Source organism: Chaetodon trifascialis, chromosome 5 (assembly GCF_039877785.1).
Source record: "Chaetodon trifascialis isolate fChaTrf1 chromosome 5, fChaTrf1.hap1, whole genome shotgun sequence".
NCBI lineage: Eukaryota > Metazoa > Chordata > Actinopteri > Chaetodontiformes > Chaetodontidae > Chaetodon > Chaetodon trifascialis.
Genome location: NC_092060.1, coordinates 18,260,106 through 18,270,280, shown reverse-complemented (window position 1 = coordinate 18,270,280; position 10,175 = coordinate 18,260,106).

Sequence of the window (10,175 nt, the reverse complement as noted above, 5' to 3'; positions counted from 1 at the left end):
AGTATAAAAAATTCAAATTCATTAATAAGAGTTAAAACTGTTTAATCCCCTCAGGGTTTCCTGCCCATGTTTAAAAAAAAATAAGATAAATGTATAGTGTTAGCTTGCCTGATAGGTAATAAAGAGAAACTAAGTTCATACCATGCCCCTTTCGCAGTGAGGAAGTACATCAGAGAAACTGCTTTTACTGCGAGTTCTTTGTGCAAATCTAAAGACAGTATCACAGGGCAGCCACTGTGCCTGACAAGTCTGTTCGCGCTCAGCACACATGCAGCTTTCCTGCGGTTAAGGCAGCAAGTCCCTGAAGCTCTTCCTCCATGGAGTTTATTGTCAGAGTCTCTCCGATGGTGGGACGCCTCTCCCTCCTCTTTGAAATCCGGAAGATCAAACAAAACAACAGTGTTGACGCAGGGTGTGTTGTGTTTGTGGTTTGAATATATAATCAATTTCCATGGTTAGAGGTTTTTATTTGTTGTTGTATTATTGCTAGATTACTAAATGGATAATGAATGTGATAATATACCATGCTACACTGTATGTTGACGTTGCTATCTATCTCTTTTTATTTTAACCTATTTATTCCATATCATGTATACTTTATATTGTTGTTGGCCATTCAAAGACATGCAGGCATTGCTGTGCAAACCTGTGAAAAACAACTTGTGGTAGATAGATAGATAGATAGATAGATAGATAGATAGATAGATAGATAGATAGATAGATAGATAGATAGATAGATAGATAGATAGATAGATAGATAGATAGATAGATAGATTCAATGTGTTCTGCAAAACGGACCTCAATAAGGTAAAATATGTGTGATTTTGTGCCAACATATGCAAAAGCAATGGTATTGTCCTCTAATGCATTTCCAAAGCAGTATTATTCTCGCCAATCAACCTTTACTTTCAAGAACATCCATTGAACAATGGCAAGCGAAAGCATGGTGGGATGAAAAGAAAGAAGCAACAGGGAAAATCAATATAGCAATTATGTGTGCAGATAATGGACATCAAGGTGTTATTTGGAGTGACCGAAAAGCAGAGGTGACATAAAGCCAATTCAAATAGTGCAAACATTTCATTGTCTCACATCTGCTGCTTCTGACATGGATTTAGTGTCACCAGGCTCTAGACAAACAACAGAGTTTTTGTTGTTTTCCTGCATCGCCACAGCTGAATTTGAATTATTTAGCACAACAAACACAGCGATTAGCTAATTGAGATCTTAGACAACAAAATCCACACATGCACACACCCACACAAAGAGAGTGACATGGGGCAAGTGTGGGAGGAAGAAGGACAGGGAGTCAGATAAATTTACACACACACACACACACACACACACACACACACACACACACACACACACACACACACACACACACACACACACACACACACACACACACACACACACACACACACACACACACACACACACACACAAGCCCCCTTCATGCTTTTACCTGCTCGAAAGAGGTCACCTCCAGCTCTGTCAAGCTTTGCAGGTGGGTCAGAGATCTGGATTTGATAACTGGAGGGAGTTTAGAGAGCAGACATTTGACAAGCATGACAATGCTCTGACAGCCCTCATTGGGCCATGATTAATGACTGACATCCCTGTCGCCTGTCTCTTACAGAATGCAAATGTAGCGCTGGGAGAAAATTACCCTAATGTGGCCCGTAATTGGATGCAGGAAATAACGTACGTAAAGCATGGACGCGATGGGGCTTTTTGCTCCTGAAACAAGGCTTTATTACAGAGAACACTACAGAGATGATGAGAAAGATGCTGCAGCGTGATTGAAAATGACCGCCAGCAAATCCTTCTCATTTGTAGTAACACATTGACATTTAGCAGTGAGTCAAGGGATGAGCGGAGTCGATGTTTGGTGTCTTGAGTTGAAAAGTCACTCCTGAGCTGGCTCCTTCACTTCATGCAATAATCGTTTTCCTTTCGCTGTTTGGTCAGATGTCACTGAGTATAGGGCGGCAGGTTTATACCAGACATGGCGCGATAGACAAGGACGGCCGCGTCAATGTATTTTGAAAATTAACTCTACTTGCACCACATAAAGACATGAGTACCATGTATTAGCATTTTTGCACAGGTTTGACATTGAATAGGTGCTCTAGGTGCTCCGTTCAAACAGCTGGCATCAGATTTTAATGAATATGCATAACGGATATCGTGCACTGACATTTGAGTGTTTTGACTGGATCTGTGAGTTCACATTACCTTCTCAAGGGCACCAAGTTCTGAAGCTATGACTTTGCTAGACAAACAAAAGTTTAGAGGAAATAGTCTGACAAATAACAACAAGATTTTCTAGTTTCAATGGAAGCGCTGAATGTTTTCAGCATGCTTCATTCCCATAACACAGTGCTAAAACATGTCCATTGTTCCACATGCTCCTTCACTTTGCCGAGCTCCTGTATGTGTGCTATGTGCTTAGCCCTGATGTGGTTCCATTCAACTATTCAGCAACACCTCGCTGAACGCTATACCAAGTGAGCAAGTGCTTTAATAAAAGGAATGAATTAAAAGCACAGCCACACTTTTCATTTAACGCTGATCGCTCGAAGTGCTTCCACCGAAAGACACATGACCAGTCCGACGTGTGATCATCAATGTTTCATCAATGTTTTTACATTGAGAGAAAAAAAAAAGCTAACATTGATGTTTTTCTAAATTTTAAAGAGAATCAATTTGTCAGACTTTTCATTTACAACCCCGACGCAATGTGTGAAAGGTAAATAAAAAGAGCGCCGTCACTTGCGATCATTTGCTTTCGAGGATGCTCCTTTCATACTTTGCCAATCAATTTGCTTACCTGTGGAATGCTCCAAACAGGTGTTTTTGGAGAATTCCACAACTTTCCCAGTCTGTTGTTGCTCCTGTCACAACTTGTCTGAAACATGTTGCTGCATCAAATTCAGCGAAAGCATATATTTTGAAAAATCAATGAAGTTGATGAGGTCAAACATTAAATGGTCTTTGTGCTGTTTTAATTTGAGTATATGTAACAAAGGATTAGAATGACCATATTCTGTTTCATTTCTTATTTATGATGTATTTATTTATTTATGTTTTACACAGGATACTAACTTTGTTGGAATATGGGCAATAATTTTGTAACCACAGCACAGTCCACGTTTACTACTTTCTGAGTAGGTTTATTAAAATGAACGCAAAAGTGACACCAAACAAAACCATAAAGGCAAGAAAAAACAGAATAATGTCAGTGTGATCTTCTGTCACAATATGTCTTTGATCATCTCATTTGCAATAAAGAGCAAACTGCAAAGTATGAAAGCCACTGGGACGAGAGGAGGGAATAACTGATGCAAAGCGACCTGGCGATGCTGTTGGGGAGGAAGAGATGAGGACACGTCCGTGACACCCTCCCTCTGGTGGGAATAAGTGTCAAAAAGCGGGACTGCTTTTGAAGACTGCAGCAATTACAAAGACAAACAATTATGAAAAACTAAGAACAAAAAAAAAGATGCACAGTAATGAGCAAACTTGATATTCTGGATGTGTTTTTTGCTAAAAGCAGGCAAGGCTGAAGCTGAATGTCTCTTGTGAAGTTCCTCATTATCCTGATTGTATAATAGATATAATCAAGAAACAATGCCCAATTAGGAGTGTAAAGGCACGCCTCTATCTAAAAAATGAGAGGGATAAATGAACAGTTGACACTGTAAATTTGTTTGTATGAAACACTGTGGTTGTTCCTTCATCAGAAAGATATTGATGAATGCCGGGGCTTAAAAGAAAAAAAAAGAGCTTTGACTTATATCTGTGATATGATAGAGGCTGCGGAATGTGAACAAACAGTCCTTTCCAGGTGGTTTGAGTGATTGCCTAATCCCCTGTAGCTAGATGATTGCAGAGCAAGGTCAGTTTGAAGGCTCAGACTGATTGAGTGCTGTCTGTGGTCGGGAGTTCGCTCGAGCCTCTGATGCCATTAGATGGACAGCGGCTGAAGATTCACTCTGGAGTTTTTCAACACTTGAACTGAACCTGTCCAAACTGAATGACTGTCGTGCCAGTAATCATGAGGGCACACTGACGGGAACAACATAAGCAACAATCATCAGGGCTGTGTTATTAATAATCAGACGGAGAGAAGGCTAATTATTAAATTGGGATAAAAAAAAAAAAAAAAAGGTACTGATTCGGTTGTACTTCAGTGATTCACAACAGCATCTCTGTGTATTTCAAGTCCTGTCTTACTGTGTTGTTGCCTTCTCTTCTTCTTGTCTTCTTTTTATATACTTTCTATCACCCTGTCTAGAGTGCTGGGTTGAAAAATAGATGATAACCATGTTATCATCCCCAACTGCCTTCTCCTAGTTCCTGCCTGATTTTTATTTGCATGGCATCAGATATGAACTGCTTTCTGCTAAATAAATCCTGTTGTCAGCCTTGTCAAATGACATCTTGTACCTCATCGACACCCATTTATTTCTCAAGCTGTCATTTTGTTACTAAACTGGGCTTGTGGTATAAAATTCAGTATTTCCTGCGGCTGCAATTGGATCACCCCCTACCGCTATGTACATTCAAATACCGAGGGAAAGTGCTGTTCTGTATATCAAACTCCGCTAGTCTGCAGCAGAAATCCTTTGTGCGGACATCTCTGTGACAGCTCCTTGGCAACTTGCGCGCCTGTGTGCCACAAGCTCCCTAAGCTGACTGTTTGGATCAAGTGGGAAGAGGCAGCAATCCCAAAGAGAACAAAATAGCAGATCCCAGCAGCTTTCACAGCCGATGCTATGAGATTTACTCGACTAGAGAGGAGGGTGTGGATGTGTGCATGTGTGCATGCATGTGTGTGTGAGGTGGGGAGGAGCATAGACGCATTTTGAAATCTTTTGAAATGTCAGACAAATACAAGTCACAAGAGGCATTATTTCTCCATAATGACGATGCCGAGAAGCTTAACTGTGGCTTCAACATGCAAATGTTTAAGATAATAAACGTGTGACTTTCTTTTTTCTTTTAAAGGGCTTAAGAATGGAGGACAGCCTTTTCTCTCCCTTACCATGTGCACTTTGAAGTGTCTCAATTGTTCCAAATTACTAATGCATTTGCACTCAAAGCAAATATCTCCTATTTTCAAAGTTCAAAACGTAAGCAGCCATGCAAATGAATGTTTTGAAAGCACTTGATTAATTGATGCCTACAGTTTTTTGCTTTAAAATGTATCTGCTATACGATCATTACTATTCTTTCGTAACATTGTGGTTTCTGAATTTATAAGAGCGAATGCTCTGAGGAGGTGCTCCATAATAATTCATCTTTGTTGAAAAAAAAAAACAAACAAAAACACTTAATTCGAAAGTTTTTTCCTATTTGGTAACCAAATACAGATGAAATCAAACATGATTCTGTGCATACACGGCTTTATTTACCTTTCATTTTTCATTCCTCTTATAATCCCCTAAACCACACACACTCTCCACTGCTGATTCTCAGGCAACTGAGCTTTAAAGAAACGGGCAGAATTGGTTCCAGTCCGGTGGACACTCCACATCATTTAATGTATTCCAGTCTATTACCACTTTTGTTCTGACACCTCATTCTTTTCCACCAATATATGAGGGGGTCATTCAATAAGTGACACCTCTCTTCCATACCGTAGTCACATCTCTGTTGCTGTTTGAGCATGTGTCACAGCTGAGAGGCCTGAATTTCAAGAGATAGATTTGCTGACAGAGACATCCCATCACTCCTTGGGCTGAGGCTCACGCAGGAAACGCTGCACTGTAAAGGTGCAGTAGCCTTGTCACTTTCATCTGAGGTAATTGATCACAGCAGACAACAGCTGATGTGTGCAAGTCAATTCTAGGGGGCAAAAGGATGCTGTTTATTCAGATAAAAGATCTCCCACCAGTCATTTAAGGTAGGAATCATGATCAACAGGAAATCAACCTGGCAGGAGAGTTTTCTCTGCAGACATTTTTTGGTCAAATGTGACAAAAAACTTAAAATTATGTAACTTAAAATTAAAATTATTTCCAACCAGTCAACATTTCATCTCCTCATTTAGGCATAAAACCCCCCACCACACACTCGACAAGCTGCCCATATGAGAGACTGGAAGAGAGGCATCGAGCTGTCATGGCACGAGCGCTGGGAAAACTGTTTTGAAAAAAACAAAAAAAAAAACTATCATAGCCTGGGACTTCTCAAATGCCACTTAGCATTCAAGGGCTTTGTGATTCATTAGTAGCCCAACAGACTGGTAAGATGGAAGCATCTGTTAGCTGGTTCCAGTCCTTATGCCATCAATGTCACAAATAATCACATACAACAGGTGGTTTACAGCTACAGGTACTTTAACATCCAGCCTGCTGCATTAGTTTCCATTATTCTGCACTATTTGGCATAATTTTCTGAGATTATTTAGACTGAGTTATATTTTCCATTTTATTTTATTAGCGTTTTGAGCTGAATTGACTTTATTGTAGATTTTTAAAGCAGGACTTTTGGCACACTGCCAGATCAGTTATTGACAAAGTTCCAATCAATGGCTCTCCATCAGGTCTACAAACGACTGATATAACATCATGAGAACATGACAATTCATCAGCTGAAAATAGGTCCCAACAAATATACTATTTACCATGAAATTTGCTAATAACTACAGTGCCCAGCTGGTTTAGGAAATTACAGAGCCCTTTTCAAAAAAACAAAACTTTATACTTGTGATCATCTACAAAAGGAATTAGTGGGCTTAGTGGTGAGTGCCACAGGGGAAGAAGTCAGAAAATATCTTTTCCTGGGATTTGTTTTAAAAAAGCAAAAATATTTAATATTCCCTATCTTATTCTTTAAATGCACAATCTCCACGAATAGCTCTATGCAGTAGGTCAGAAGTGCAAGGACAATAAGGGTGTACTTAAGCACATCTGCTATTTTTGTTAATGTTGCACCACATAATGCAAGGGTTGGAGACCATCATAAACACTCATAATTTAATGCCATTCGATATAAGAAATATGTAAAATAGTACCCTTATGTAGCGTGTAATGATGAACTTGTTCACTCAACAATATCACAATCTCAAAAAAGTGAATACATCTAGAAAGACAATAGCACAAAATATGGCCTAAAACCCTAGCTCTCTCTAACAGTCTCAACAAAAGCGGAACATGGGATATAAAATTCAGTACATAGCATAACTCACACTCTCTTGGTTGTGTTGATTGATGGTGTAAAGTTTAGTTCTGCATGGTACAACCTTGAGGAAACAAACACATATCGAAGTTGAAAAATCCACTCTAACCAGCAGTTTCCAATGTTATTTATTTAATATCTATTTGCAGAGGATGGGATGGCTAATCATACAAGCTCTTTCTCCACCAACACACTGCTCCTCATTCTCCATCACAAAGACTAAAGATTATGATTCACTCATACTGAGCTTCTCTTTGGAGGAACGGACCGTTTTGCCACAGACAGCCATAAACATGTCACAATGAACACTTTTTTCACTACTACGTTGAATGTTTATTGGCTTCTGTGTCATCCTGAGATACTGTCTACATTTATCGATTCTAAAGTAGCCCTGGCACAGGTTGAGGTTGGTTGGAGGTTGGAGGTTTCTGACCCATTTCGACACGTTCCTCCTGCCGTGAAAAGACATCATAATTACCAGAGGCTGTGAACTTGACACTTGTCCCCTTTGAATGGGGGAAATGATGGAAGCGAGGATGGATGTGGAAGTCTCCTGTGGACGTAATCACACCATCCTCAGAACCTACAAATTATTGTGAGAACACACGACAGGGAGCATCTGGTAAGGGAAGGACAGCTCTGCTGAAATGGGAGGCAGGAACCCATTTTCACATTTGGTGGATGATCCACATTATTGACAATTTTTTTGCCATTTTCTCTAATGAATGCAATAAAGGAGGACAGTTCTTGGTAATTTGGGAAATTGTATGTGCAATTTTGAAATACTCTTTTCAGTTAACAACTTTTTCAATGAGATGACCAATGTTTGTGGTTTTATTACATGCCGTTCTTTGTTTCTAACTAATGCGATCCAATGCACTTATTCTTATGTAACTTTAATCTGTTCTGATACTGATCACAGGCCAAATTTGTTTGTTTATCACTAACTACCATGTCAGTCATGAGGCAAACTGTTCCACTTTAGCCCACAGCTTTGCTTCACAGACATCCCCTCATCAATCGTAATCTGTAATATCAGAATTAAACATCTGGTTGGTCCTCCCATCCAAGCTGTTTTCTTTTTGCTTCAAGTATCTTGTATTGCGTATTCTATGTTTGATATATAGTTTAGACACACCTGACCAGCTGTGCTGATGCTTTTCTTGGAATCCCAACACTTTTTTCTGCTGTGATCCATATGCGTTAACATAATAAATTGGATTATGGGCACATCATCTTCCAGATACTGTTCAAAGTAATTCTTTTAACATTTGGCATATCATATACATTATATTCTTGACTGGCCACTGGATTAATACTCTTACTTGACTTACTTTTCTTACATATGATTTAAAAATTAGGTGAAGGAACATTATATCTTCTGTTTGCTGGGGAATTACGGTGGATATAAATGCACACACATCTGAGACTTATTTCCATAAGACACATTAAAGGGTCTTGGTCAAAATCTGATTTCTCAGTTTTAAATTGCCGTGGACACAATAGCAATTTCAGGGTTGTTCAAGTTGAGACGGCGCAAGAGATCTCTCAGGCTTGTCGACCTTTATCTCAGCAAACATCAGAATCCCTATACAAAAAAGCAGAAAATGAGCTATTGATTTTCCGTTTTTCTTTTTCGCCCTCACTTTCTTATTCCCCTCTGGTATTGTCATGCCATAGTCTTAATGAAGGTCAGCATTGGTTTCCTTGTCACTGCCACAGAGATGCACGATAGAAATATAGCAATCGGTGTTTTTGAAAGAAAAAGGTCTTGCAAAACGAGAATAGGTTGCTTTTGTCTTTGGGGATTAATTGGCTCAATAAAACTTTTGTCTTTGGAGCAACACAGTTGCCAGTATGAATAAGATGTGTGCACACAGTGTTTGAGTGTATGGACAATGTTCGCACGCACATGCACTCAGAAAAAGAATTTGCTGTATATGAAGACAATTACCAAAAGAACGTAGGTTTGATTCGTGACATTTCAGGCACCATTTTTTTTTTTAACTGGGCAATGTTTCTTAAAACTTGAGGGATCTTAACTAACGTGAAATCAAAGAGAGAGAGCCTTGACATGTGCCTCCAGCACTGAATGCAAGATTGAGATTATCACCAGCAATTTTTGTACCATGTTTGTACCAAGTGAGCTCAATACTATCAGTTGCAAACCTTCATTTCATGATCCGCAATGTCACAGATTAGGAGCAGCAGATAAATACTCCTGTCCTTTCCCCGGCAATGTGAAGAATATAAATGTTCTCTAATATAGACTGAACTGTCCCAACAAAAAAGGGTAACAGTTGAAACTCAGTGTCATTCCCCTTAGGATGAGTCTCTGTGTTTAAATGATCTTTCATAAGCAACCCTTTCTATCTGGAGTTACTCCCCAGTAGACATATTGTAAGATCAAATGTTTGTTACCTGTCTTAGCCTTTTGTCCTGATGTAGCTGTAATCCTCTAAGCTTTCTTGCCATCTTGCTAAATCAAGTTGAGAGAGAAAACAACTAAATTTGATGTTTTCTTTTACGTGTTTGCGCACACACAGCGCAGCCCAATCAACCACACTGTGTTTCATTTGACCCAAGATTGTTTTTCCTGTCGTCTAATAGGTGGTGGCAAGAATTCCTGTCATGGCGTTCGGTATATCAGCGGGATCAAACACTTTCTTAAATCTGCAGTGACATCAGTGTGTTTGACTTGGCGTGCCTCTCTCATCTCAATTCATCACCTCCCCAAGGTGAGCACGCTATCTTGCCAAATCCAACTCAGCGTACAGCACAGAAGCCTTTTTTGCATATTCTTCACACTTGTTTATGGTTTACTGAGCAGGTCACTTCCCCTGCTTGCTTGAACAGCTGCTTCAGTGATGACCCCCCCTCTTTCTAACAGGGGTTGAGAGACTACTTGTGTGCTGCTCCCTGTCAAGTTCCCCTTTGCCGGTGAGGCCTGCTGGTGACCTCGTGCACAGCCTTTACTGGGACCA